Raw genomic sequence first — 13938 nt, 5'->3', positions numbered from 1 at the left:
TTTGACCAGTGTAGTCAGTGACAAGTTGGCTTGTGAAAAATATTTATCATGACAAAAATTTGCGAATGAAACTTACACTGAAATCATATTTAAAAGAAAATTTGTTTTGGATCTTGTTGGGTAACAAATATTTTTGGTTGTAAATATTTGATCAAGACCACACATGCGAATTGAATATGATTTGAAGTTTCGAAATTTCTGATACTGAAACAAAGATTTCGTAAAAAACTGGAACAAAGTTCCCCGTCAATTCCTTAAAGGTGTATGAATTGTGGGTTTCACTTTCATCACGGACTCATGATGTTAGATCGTAAACACAGAGTTGTGATTTGTCTAGGTTTTGATTGGTTTGACCAAAGACCTCAAGGACAAATCTTTTCAAAAAAAAAATTGGATTGTAAGAACTGTTTGGTTTAAAAAGATTGGTTAAGAATCGAAGTGTACCTCTGTTATATTTGGACAAAACAGAAAACTCTTAACTCGTTTGAGAAGAGTAAGTAGCTCTTGTTGATTTATGCGAATACAAGCCTTGTTGGTTAGAAATTTTCATGAGAGAATTTCATCAAGGCTTTCATTTCTCACACATAGAATCATTCGAGGCTTGAGGTCTACATACAACAGCATGCTTCTAGGGACATCCTAACTAGTTTATAAAAGAAATTTAATATCTTCCCATAGAAACACAAATGTATGTCCTCTTCGCATTGTAACCCTGTATTAAATTCTCAACACACAGTGTAAAGAACAAAGAAAACAAAAATATTTTTGTGATTTTTGAATTTTTCAAAATGCAATAACAAAACAAATAAAATCTTTTTGTATTTTTAATTTTTCAAAAATAAAGAACAAAAATAAAATCTTTTTGGATTTTTGATTTTTCAAAAATAAAAATAAAATAAAATCTTTTTGGATTTTTGATTTTTCAAAAATAAAACAGTATGCGTAAACCTTACCGTAGTGATTATGAGCTCAGATGCGAAAAGATGTGGTTGCGAAGCCATGCGAAGCCTCTGAATGAACAGTAACCTCTGAATGATTTTGACTTTTAGCTGCTGAACAAAACTTTTATTCTTGTGTTGACGAAAGGGAATTCGCATTAATCATCCCCAAACCTGCTAAAATTCGAACAAATGATTTTTCATCAAGAGGTTTTGTAAAAATATCAGCAAGTTGTTCAGTTGTTTTGACAAAATGAATTTCAATATTCCCATCATCCACATGATCTTTAATAAAATGATATCGAAGAGCAATGTGTTTTGTCTTTGAATGTTGCACTGGATTGTGACAAATGCGAATTGCACTTTGTGAATCACAATACAAAGGAATCTTTTTCATGTTTATTGCATAATCACGAAGTTGACTCTGAATCCAAATAATTTGCGAAGTACAAGCAGCCGCAGATATGTATTCTGCCTCAGCGGTTGATATAGCCACACAAGTCTGTTTCTTTGATTGCCAGCTCACTAGCTTTCCATCCAATAGTTGACATCCACCAGTCGTACTTTTTCTATCCAAAGTACATCCTCCTAGATCGGAATCTGAAAAAGCTTGAATGAAGAATCCTGTTTTCGCAGGATACCAAAGTCCTAAAGAAACAGTTCCCTTTAGATAGCGAAAAATATTTTTCACTGCAGTCAAATGAGGCTCTCTTGGATTAGCTTGATATCTAGCACAACAACAAACCGAAAACATAATATCAGGTCTACTTGCAGTTAAGTACAATAAAGACCCTATCATGCTACGATACAATGTCAGATCAACAGCAGGAGCATCTAACGAAGGAGTTAGTCTTGTTCCTACTGCCATAGGTACTCTAAGCTTTGTGCTATTTATCATTCCAAACTTTTCAAGCAAGTTCTTCGTATATTTTTCTTGATTGATTAAGATTCCTTCTCTGTTCTGTCTTATATTTAAACCAAGAAAATTATTAATTTTTCCCATCATGCTCATTTCAAACTGACTTTTCATTAAATTTTCAAATTCAATTGACAATGCTAGATCAGTTGAACCAAAGATAATATCATCAACATAAATTTGAACAAGCATTAGATGACACCCAACTTTCTTGCGAAATAATGTAGGGTCAACTGATCCTATTTTAAATTTAGATTGTTTCAAGAAATTTGTAAGTGTTGCGTACCAGGCCCTTGGTGCTTGTTTTAACCCATATACAGCTTTGTCAAGGACATACACATGATCAGGATAATCACTGTTTACAAATCCTGGTGGTTGTTCAATATACACTATTTCTTCAAGTTTTCCATTTAAGAATGCACATTTAACATCCATTTGATAAACATCAAAGTCTTTGTGAGCTGCATATGCTAAAAATATGCGAACTGCTTCAAGTCTTGCAACAGGTGCAAATGTTTCTTCATAGTCAATGCCTTCTTGTTGCGAATAACCTTTTACCACTAGTCTTGCTTTATTTCGAATAATATTGCCATCTTTGTCGGTTTTATTTTTAAAAATCCATTTTAGTCCAACAACTGAAACATCAGAAGGTTTAGAAACTAATCTCCAAACCTTGTTTCGTTCAAATTTAGCCAATTCAGATTGCATAGCAACAACCCAATCTGAGTGTTCCATAGCATTCTTTACAGTTTTTGGCTCTATTTGCGAAATAAAAACATTAAACATACAAAGTTCTTGGTTTGCATTCAATACCTCATTTTTCGCACGAAGTTGAGCTCTAGTCAACACACCTTCTTGTAGATTACCAATTACCTGTTCTTTTGGATGATTTCGTGTCCATTTCTCGAGTGGTGGAAAATTTGGATCAAATTCTAATGGTGCATCTTCATACATATCTTCATTTTCAGATCCTGCAACAGAAAAGTTATCATTAACTTCATGAAATTCTTCATTATTATCAAGATTAATTGTTTCTGTTTCATCATGCTCCCCCTCAACATGATCTGCTTCTTGATATTCTTGTTGATTTTGCGAAGGCTCCCCCTCAACTTGATGTTCTTGTTGATTTTGCGAAGGCTCCCCTTCAATTTGATGTTCTTGTTCCCTATGAACATCTGGTGTGCTTTCACAAGTTATCGTTGATTCATCAGTATGTTTTGAGGATTCTGATGTTTGATTATCAGGAGCATTATTTTCTGCATCAATGTCCCTGTCAGGAATTCCAAAAATTAAGTCATAATCAAAATCATTGATTTCAGAATTATCAATTGAAGTATTTGAATCCACAAGTATTGGTTTATTATCGAATTTACTATCAATTTGTTTAAGATAATAATCATCAAATGTTAAATTGAAAGTTTCTTCAATTTTTCTTGTTCGTTTATTTAGCACTCTGTATGCAACTAAATTCTGCCAATATCCTAAGAAGATGCCTTCATCAGCTTTAGCTTGAAACTTGGACAAATTATCTTTTAAATTCATGATAAAGCACCTGCAACCAAAAACATGAAAGAATTTTACATTAGGTTTCCGATTATTGATTATTTCATATGGAGTAACATTAAATCTTCGATGAATGTATGATCGATTCTGAGTAAAACATGTTGTGGACACAGCTTCTGCCCAAAGATATTGAGGAAGATTCGCATATGTTAACATGGTTCTGGCAGCTTCGCATAGATATCGATTTCTTCTTTCAACTACACCATTTTGTTGTGGCGTATATGGTGATGAAAAATTATGCGAAATGCCTTTGCTTGTGAGAAAAATGTCAAGAGTTTGATTTTTAAACTCAGAACCATTATCACTTTTAATTTTCCGTACATTCTTCTTCAGACTAACTTCAATCTTTTTGATAAAATCAATCATCGTTTGAGCAACTTCAGATTTCAACCTGAGAAAAAACACCCACGTAGTGACAAAAACTCAGGAAGAAATTTCTCAGCATTTCCAGTAGTGACAAAAACTTGATTTGGAAAAATGGTTTTATCAGTACATACAAAATTTGGATATACCAGTGTTGGTTTCCAAATAATGTGCGCCTTTATCATTTAAAATTTTATCAAATTCTTTTGTATTTTCAAACACTTGATCAACTACAACCCTTTGAGGTGTTTCAGTTGAAACTTTCTTTTCTTCTTTATTTACATCTGTGTCATCAGATTTCCAGCTTTCAACTTCCACATTATCAAACATACAATGTTGCGAAGTTGAAGGTTTATCAATTTCATCCTCTACTATTGAATCAACTATTATTTCTTTACCTTTGATCTTAGATGTGATATTAATGATTGACAATTGAGAACAATCAACCTCTTCTTCTTCTTCTTCTTCTATTTCACTGATTTCACTTACATTCTCAGAATTTTCATCAATATCAGCATAATTCAACTGTGAGGCAAGAGTTGAATTTTCAGTTTTCTTTGTGATTTTCACTTGTTCACTCTTTGTCAAACTTTCATTGACAATGTTAACCAACTCATCAGCATTCAGAAATTCATCAATTTTGACAATACCATATGAATATCTATCATCAGGTATTTTGTCAAATTGAGCAATTATGCTTTCGCAATCATAAGAAACAACATCAACTTTTTCACGTTCATACTCAAGAAAAGGCAAAAGTTTCCTATGTTGTTCTTTGCTAATATCAGAAGAATGATGTAAAGCTGTTAATTTTGCATATAATCGGTTTGCAGAATTACAATATATGTTTCTCTGTGCTAGTAATAACCTAACATTGTTAGTAAGATTATTCCTATCACAATCTATATTTTTGACTTGCATTTCCAATTTTTCAACTCTGCTCTTCTTTATTTCTAAATCCTTTCGTGTCTCACTAAGTTGCACATTTAATTTCTTAGCTTCATTACTAGCAGACACAATAACAGAATCAAAATAAGCCACAGTATCATCAAATGAAACAATTTCAGCATCATAAGCAGATAAAGGAATATTAAAAGATTCAAGAATTGCACGTACCTTGGTTGTCATGGGTGACTTGTCAGTGGATTTAGACACAAAACATCTCCCTGAAATGTTCTCTTCGCAATCCTCAAAACTTGCGAACATTGCTCCATGTGTGGGATGCCTCATTTCCTCATCATCAGATCCAGAAGACCAGATCTGATAAGTTCCACTTTCTTCTTCAGCAATTTCTCCCTTAGCAACCAATGACACTCCTTTGGTCTTAGCATGTAATTCTTCAATCTTCTTGGAGTAGTATGCTTCATCTTTGACCTTTTCTTTCTTCTCTTATTTCTTTCGCAACATGCAGTCAGCTGCGAAATGATTCGCACCATTGCAATAATGACAATAGATTCCTGAATCACCTTTCAACTTTTTCTCTTCATTCACATTTTTCTATTTTTCATCACTTTTGTCACACCCCCAAACCTGAACGGCGGAAACATTCGGGGGCGGATGACTTCATGTGGTAACGTAACAAATGAATACATAGCAAAGAAAGCAATACAACCATCATATATATAATTGAAAGTTTACATTTGTCAAAAGTTACATGTTCAAAACCAATTACAATATGATGTCAAAATACGAGATTAAACTGGTGCCGCAGCATCCCTTCATCAAAAACATAATGATACCTGAAATTACTGATTTCCTGGGACATACAAGTAATTTTGAAAGAGTAGATCAACATTTAAGCTGGTGAGATTCATAAGTATTTAAGTGACAATGTTTGTATGAAATGAAATGTTTTGTCTTTGTTTGTTTGTGTTTAGAAAATCCTATATTTTCTACTAGTATAAAAGTAGCCTTCACTCAAGACCAATGTTTGTTTCTAAAATGTATGTAAGTGTAAAATAACCAATGTGTTTTGAAAACCTTGTAAATCAATGCATTTTTAATACCCCATGTGAGTTTTATAACCATACTATTGACTCGGAATGCCTATACACAACGTTCTTCAGGCGTTGGAATGTTATGACGTTTGTCACCCCAAACGGTGGACTGCAGCTAACAGTCAGGGCGCGGGTTGTCAAGCCCGTATAGATCTATACACAAACACCATGCTCCCCCTCCAAGGGATTCTGGTATATAATACAGGACTTGAAATGTGTACTCGAACGTACGTGAAGTTAGTGTCTCACAAAACCGTGGTATAAAAATAGATGTATTTGTTAAAATGCTACGTTTGTTATTGTATACGAAAGTGACTTCTTGAAATTCATATTTCTAGTACATAAGAGTTATAAATTTGTTCGTAAAACTATACCTATTATAGTTTTCTAAAAGTGTGTCTCGTTTGTTTAGAAATACCTAGAAAAGGAATCATTTGTTATGAAAGCATAGATTTTTAGTGTAGAGTCTAAGATAGACAAGTATACATATAATCTAAGAAAAGTTTAGTTTATACATGCATTACAACAATTTATATTTCAAAAGATAGAATGCTAGTTTAACATATGTTATATATATGAAAGTTCCTTATAAAGTTTGTAAATCGCATATGATTTGGATATATAAAAGCATATAAAATAGTTCTTTATGTAACACACGATAATACTCGTGTGTTTTACTTGTAATCCCCCCCCCCCCTTTGAAAGCATATAAAAGAATTTATAGAACATTTAAAAGGTAAATTAAGGGGTATGAACTCACTTGAAAGTTTGAAGATAGCGAGATGGAAAACCGAGCAGAGTTTCTTCTCGGGAAACGGATTTTTCTCGGGATTCTCGGGAATCTCGGGAGTAAAATCGACCCTCGGGACTTGAGCAAAAAGACCAGAGCTTCGGGTTTGAACAGGCACGGAAAACGAGGCAATATCGTGAGAGAAAGGAGAGAAATGAGCAAGTTTTTCGGAAGCCTTTGCATGCTATTTATAGGGGGTATGAGAAGCCTCGTACGCAGGGCGTACGCGTATGTCATGCATGACCGAAGCCTCGACTGCCTCGGCTTCAGATGGGACGGATCAGTCTGGCGGGTCGGACGGGTCGGCAGCCTCGCATAAGGCGACGTGGACGATCAGAGGCCAAGGCCCTCGGGTACGCAGGGCGTACAGGGGTACGCAGCGCGTACCTCGGATGAGGACGCTGAGTCCTCTTCGGATAATACCGGATTTTTGAATTAAATAAATATATAATTTATTTAATAAACTTCAAAAAAATCATATCTTCTTCATACGAACTCCGTTTTCGATGGTCTTTATATCCACGCGTAGGTGACACTACGCTCTACAACTTTCGTTTAGACTCCGTTGGCTAATTCCAAAATTATTTTTATTATTTATTTTTATAACTCATCGTGTTTAAGGAATTTCTTCAAAAATTCATAACTTCTTTATCTGACGTCGGTTTTTGCCAGACTTTTTACCGCTGAAATACCATTGACGAGACCTTCGATTCTCGTTTAGGTCATTCCGGCCAAAAGTCGCTCGATCTCCGATTTGAGTTTTTAGCTGTCTGTTGCTAAGCTGAACTTGGAAAAATCATAACTTCAATATACGAAGTCGGATTTGGGCGTTTTTTTACGTACGATCATGGTTTAAAGACATTTAAACATAGAAGGAATTTAAATAGAACAATTTGGACATTTTATTATGAAAGTTAATTTTATTAACTCAAAAGTGGTTACAATACTTGACCTTTTAGGTGATTACAAAGAGTTGAAATATCGGGTTGTCACATCATCCCCCCGTTAGAGAGAATTTCGTCCCGAAATTTGAAGTAGTAAAGATACTAGTGAACATGAAAGAGATGAGGGTACTTTCGTTTCATCTGATCTTCGCGTTCCCATGTGAATTCAGGTCCCCGCTTGGCGTTCCAGCGAACCTTCACGATGGGTATGCGACTTTGTTTTGTTTGTTTGACCTCTCGGTCCATGATTTCTACTGGTTCTTCCACAAAGTTGAGGCTCTCGTTGATCTCGATCTCGTCGAGTGGAATAACAAGAGTCTCGTCGGACAGACATTTTTTCAAGTTTGAGACGTGGAAGGTTGGATGGATGTTACTAAGTTCGCGCGGTAGGTTAAGCTTGTAAGCCACAGGGCCGATTCTGGCAAGAATCTCGAAAGGCCCTATGTATCTTGGATTTAGTTTCCCATGCTTTCCAAAGCGTATTAAACCCTTCCACGGTGAGACCTTTAATAAGACGTGGTCTCCTACCTGGAATTCCAAAGGTTTCCTCCTTTGGTCAGCGTAGCTTTTCTGTCGGTCTCTAGAGGCTTTCAATTGTTCACGAATCTGAACGATCTTCTTTGTCGTTTCTCGTATAATTTCCGGACCGGTGAGAGTGCTCTCAGGAACTCTTCCTTTAGCTAACTGGGTATCGCCAACTTCAGTCCAGCACAGAGGGGATCTGCACTTTCGACTATAGAGGGCTTCAAACGGAGCAGCCTTTATGCTTGTATGATAACTATTGTTGTATGAAAATTCGACAAGGGGTAAATGCATATCCCATGCCTTTCCAAAGTCAATCACACAGGCTCTCAGCATATCTTCTAAAGTTTGTATCGTTCTCTCACTTTGTCCGTCTGTTTGTGGGTGGTAGGCTGTACTCATGTCTAGCCTAGTCCCCATGGAACTTTGTAGTGACTGCCAGAATCTTGAAGTGAATCTACTATCTCTATCGGAGATAATGGATATCGGAACACCATGCAGTCGCACTACTTCCCTTAAGTAAGTTCTTGTAAGCTTATCCATTTTGTCAGTCTCCTTGATGGGTAGGAAGTGCGCGGATTTGGTCAATATGTCGACAATGACCCATATGGTATCGAGTCCACTTGTCGTCTTGGGTAACTTGGTTATGAAGTCCATAGTAATCCGCTCCCATTTCCATTCTGGGATCTCTGGTTGTTGTAGTAATCCTGACGGTTTCTGATACTCGACCTTAACCTTAGCGCAAGTAAGACATTTACTTACGAAGGTAGCAATTTCTGCTTTCATGTTAGGCCACCAGTACAGTTTCTTAAGATCCTGATACATTTTGTCTGAACCCGGGTGAACGGAATACCTTGAGTTGTGAGCTTCGGCCATGACTACGTTTCTGAAACCACCATGTTTCGGGGTCCAGATTCGGTCCAGGAGATAGTAGGCTCCGCCACCCTTAACTTCTAGATTCTTTTCCATTCCTCGCAGGGATTCACCCGCCATATTTTCAGGTTGCAAAGCTTCCATTTGTGCCTCCTTAATTTGTGTGGATAAGTGGGAATGGATAGTCATAGTCAGAGATTTGACCCTCCGACCAGTGTATTCCTTTCGACTGAGGGCGTCAGCTACTACGTTGGCCTTGCTAGGATGATAATGAATTTTGCATTCGTAGTGATTTAGTAACTCAACCCATCGTCGTTGTCGCATGTTGAGTTCCTTCTGATCGAAAATGTGTTGAAGGCTCTTGTGATCGGTGAAAATAGTACTCTTTGTTCCGTATAAGTAGTGTCTCCAGATCTTCAGAGCAAATACCACTGCTCCTAACTCAAGATCGTGTGTCGTATAGTTCACTTCGTGTGTCTTAAGCTGTCGGGAGGCATAAGCGATTACCTTCCCTCTCTGCATAAGAACACAACCAAGTCCCGATTTGACGCATCGCAATACACTATGAAGTCTTCTATCCCTTCGGGGAGGGATAGTATCGGTGCGGTGCACAAGGCCTGTTTTAGTGTCTGGAATGCCTTTTCTTGTTTCGCTTCCCAGTCAAAGGCCACGCCTTTCTGGGTTAATGTAGTAAGAGGTTTCGCAATGCTAGAGAAGTTCTTTATGAATCTGCGATAGTAGCCAGCGAGACCTAGAAATTGATGAATTTCTGTAGGTGTCTTTGGTGCCGACCAGTTCTCAATGGCCTTAATTTTGGAGGGGTCCACGTGTATACCTTTCTCGCTAACAACGTGGCCTAAAAATTCGACTCTTCGAATCCAAAATTCGCATTTAGAGAACTTCGCATAGATTTTCTCCGTTCGTAGTGTTTCTAGGACTTTTCGTAGGTGCTGACTATGCTCTTCCTCACTTCGGGAGTAGATAAGTATATCATTGATAAAGACGATGACGAACTGATCCAAGTAAGGACGGCATACCCTATTCATTAGGTCCATAAATACTGCTGGTGCATTGGTTAATCCGAACGGCATCACTACAAATTCGTAGTGTCCATAACGAGTTCGGAAAGCTGTCTTTGGAATGTCCCCCTCTATAACTCGTAATTGGTGGTATCCGGATCGTAGTTCTATCTTTGAGAAGTAGTTCGCTCCTTGAAGTTGATCGAATAGGTCGTCAATACGGGGTAGAGGATAGCGGTTTTTGACAGTAAGTTTGTTCAGCTCTCTGTAGTCGATGCACATACGGAACGATCCGTCTTTCTTCTTTACAAACAAGACCGGTGCTCCCCAAGGTGAGAAACTTGGTCTTATGAATCCTTTTTGAAGGATTTCATTAAGTTGACTGGAAAGTTCCTGCATCTCTGCTGGTGCGAGACGATAAGGCGACTTCGCTACTGGGGTAGCTCCTGGAACTAAGTTGATTCTGAACTCGACTTGGCGTTGCGGTGGTAATCCTGGTAGTTCTTCTGGAAAGATATCGGGAAAGTCGCGTACTACCGAGATGTTCTTGATGTCCTTCAGTTCTTGACTTGTATCAACGATGTGCGCTAGGAATGCTTGACAATCCTTCCGCAAGCACTTTCGAGCTTGGATGCACGAAATGATGCGAAGGTTTGTACTAGATTTGTCGCCGTAGATAACTAATGTTTCGTTGTTAGGGAGGTTAAGACGGACTGCCTTCTCAAAGCACATGATGTCGGCGCGAAGAAGACTCAACCAATCCATGCCGACTATGACGTCGAAACTTTTAATTTGGACCGACATGAGATTGATTGGAAAAGAATGGCCGTCTAAAGTTAACGTACAACCCATGTATATGCAGTTAGTGTTTTCGGTTTTTCCATTGGCCATCTCTACAGTGAATGATTTTTCTAACTTGCTAGGTTTAGGTTTAAGTAAATGAATAAAGTTTTGACTCACGAAGCTTCTCTCCGCTCCACTATCGAATAATATGCATGCATATGAATTATCAAGAAGGAACGTACCAGCAACTATAGTTGGGTCAACTACAGCTTCGTCGTGGCCTATTGCCAAAACTCGTCCCACACCGCCGGTGCCGGCTGCCTTAGGACAGTTCCTCTTGTAGTGGCCCACCTCGCCACAACCGTAGCAAGTCTGTCCTATACCCGCACCGGGAACTTGAGTGATCGGCTTTGCGGGGTCCTTGCAGAAACGGGCTGTGTGTCCCTTCCTGTTGCAGTTGGCGCACTGCATTTCCCGACAAGGTCCATGGTGGTGGAAATTGTATTTGGTGCACTTTGGGAGGTTACCTACATAAGGCTTTGTTGGGTAGGTATTTGTAGGAGTTGTAGTAGGTACAGTGGCAGCATTCACTGAAACCAGTTGTTTCTTTGCGGATTCTTGGGAAGACCCACCCTTCCCTTTATTCCACACTCTCTTTCTGCTATTGTTGTTGTTGTTGTTGTTGTTGGTTCCTTTCTGTGGTTCTGGTGCAGAAGTGGTTGAGTTCTGATGACCTCCGTAGTCAATCAGAGATTGTGCCAGTTCCTTAGCACTTTCAAAGGTGTCAGGTTTGGAAGCTAACACGCTTGATCGTATTTGGGGCGTTAGTCCCCAGATGTACCTTTCTATTTTCTTGCTCTCGGGAGCAATCATATCTGGACAAAGGATTGCCAGTTCGCAGAATCTGTTGGTATAAGTAGCGATGTCGGTACCAACCATTCCGAGAGTCCATAGTTCGTGTTCGAGCTTTTGAATCTCTCCCTGTGGGCAGTATTCTCTCATCATCATGGCTTTCAGGCTCTCCCAGCTTATGGAGTTTGCCACGATTAGGGTAAGTACTTTAACGTGGCCATTCCACCAAGTTAAAGCTTTATCAATAAGGGTAAAAGTTGCAAATTTGACTTTGCTGTGCTCGGGACAGGAGCAGATTTCAAAGACTGCCTCCGTCCTTTCAATCCACTGCCTCAGGGCCATCACACCACCAGTTCCATAAAACATCCGGGGCTTGGCATTAGTGAAGTCCTTATAGGTACATTCTCGGGGTGGTCCATGACTCTCGTCATGGTTGGATGGGTGTGTGCCAGATCCCGAGCCATTAGTACTCGAGTTATTGATCTGTGACATGGCAGCTGCCACCGCTGCGGTGACTGCTCCTTGGAACATAACAACATCAAATTGAGGTGGTGGTGGTACAGGTGCTTCCCTACCGTTGTTTCGCCTTGGATTCCTACGCGGAGGCATCCTTCAACTATAGGTTGAAAAGACAAGGATAAGAATTTTATAGAATAGAAAATGTATGTGTCTCATGAACTACATCGCTATAGTTCAACAACAGATGATAATATGAGTCTTAAAATAGAAGAATGAAAGTTATTTGTAAGACTGAAAGTATGAAACAAGTATTTGGTTTCTCAAAGACCTTTCAAGGTTTGAACGAAATACTTAACGTAGTAATAATAGTGTCACTTATATTAATATAAAAGTTGTTACAAAGAGCATGAAAATTTGACTCCTATAAGGGTCTCCGATTACAAAGTTCGAGAAATTTAAAGACTTTTAGCCGATGTCCTAAGCTATAACAAAATTTGAGTCTTTGACAAGCACTACTTGCGACGCAGGTTGCGCTTGGAGCTTGACTCCGCATCTGATTGCTTCGACTCCATTAGACGCCTATCAAAAGCGGTTTGTTGTTCCCTCAGTTCAGCGAGGGCTGCAATCATTTGCGCTTGGAATGCTTCGGTTTGGAGTTGAGCATTGTCTTGCATCTTGTCCAGCCTACGGATGTCAGAAGTGTGAACCTGCACTTTCACGTTGACATCCCGGAGTCGACTAGCTTGAACTCCTGACTGATAGGACTGATTGGCTAACTTACCCACCATTACCGGAAGTGCTCGATCAGCCGAACCTCCATCGCGGACATCATAGAAGTCCCGACACATGCCGTAAGGAGGGTGTAGGTTTTGCTGTTGGCTCCAATGGTGGAGGTGACTTCCCCAGACGGGAGTCGGTCCTTGAAAGTTCCTTACGAAGACGGGAGGGTGAATGGGTGGTGGATCGATAACTTCCGGCTCTGAGTTGGTACCGGAGTCATCACCCACTTCTATGGGTTCCTCGTCCTCTTTGGGATCATCTTCGATCCATCCTCCGTTGCCTTGGTTAGGAAAGTAGGGGTCGCCAGGGTGGTGAAATCCAGCCATTTGACTGTACGAGAAATAGGGTTATAAGAATGGAATAAAGTTGAAACATGCAAAACATGTAAGTTAAACTAGTATATATAGCAAATACTCCTATAGTATTTAAATTCTTGTGTTTGATTCTAGTAACGGTTTGGTAAGTTTTGACTTGTTGCTTACTACGATCATTCCTCGACATACGTTGGTCCAATCTCGGGCAAATATAGTTGATCACGCTATATTTGTCCAAAATCTGATTACATATATCGAGTCTCAATCGTAGTGTCAACTTGTCCAAATACTTGTATAGTTAGATAACATGAAAATAATTTGTGGTATGCATGCAATTGTACTTAAATGAACTATCAATTTAAGTTGAACGCAATGCTGCTCAAGCGTAAAAAGAAAATTTGTTTTGTCAGAGAGTATTAGTCCCTTAAGCATTTATAGTTTGTATATCTTATGTGGTTCGATATACTTAGTTCACTATAAACATTGCTCTGATACCAATCTGTCACACCCCCAAACCTGAATGGCGGAAACGTTCGGGGGCGGATGACTTCATGTGGTAACGTAACAAATGAATACATAGTAAAGAAAGCAATACAACCATCATATATATAATTGAAAGTTTACATTTGTCAAAAGTTACATGTTCAAAACCAATTACAATATGATGTCAAAATACGAGATTAAACTGGTGCCGCAGCATCCCTTCATCAAAAACATAATGATACCTGAAATTACTGATTTCCTGGGACATACAAGTAATTTTGAAAGAGTAGATCAGCATTTAAGCTGGTGAAATTCATAAGTATTTAAGTGACAATGTTTGTA

The sequence above is a fragment of the Lactuca sativa genome, chromosome 4 (assembly GCF_002870075.4).
Source record: "Lactuca sativa cultivar Salinas chromosome 4, Lsat_Salinas_v11, whole genome shotgun sequence".
Classification (NCBI taxonomy): Eukaryota; Viridiplantae; Streptophyta; class Magnoliopsida; order Asterales; family Asteraceae; genus Lactuca; species Lactuca sativa.
The sequence above is the reverse complement of the archived record's forward strand: the minus strand, read 5'-3'. Positions refer to the sequence as shown.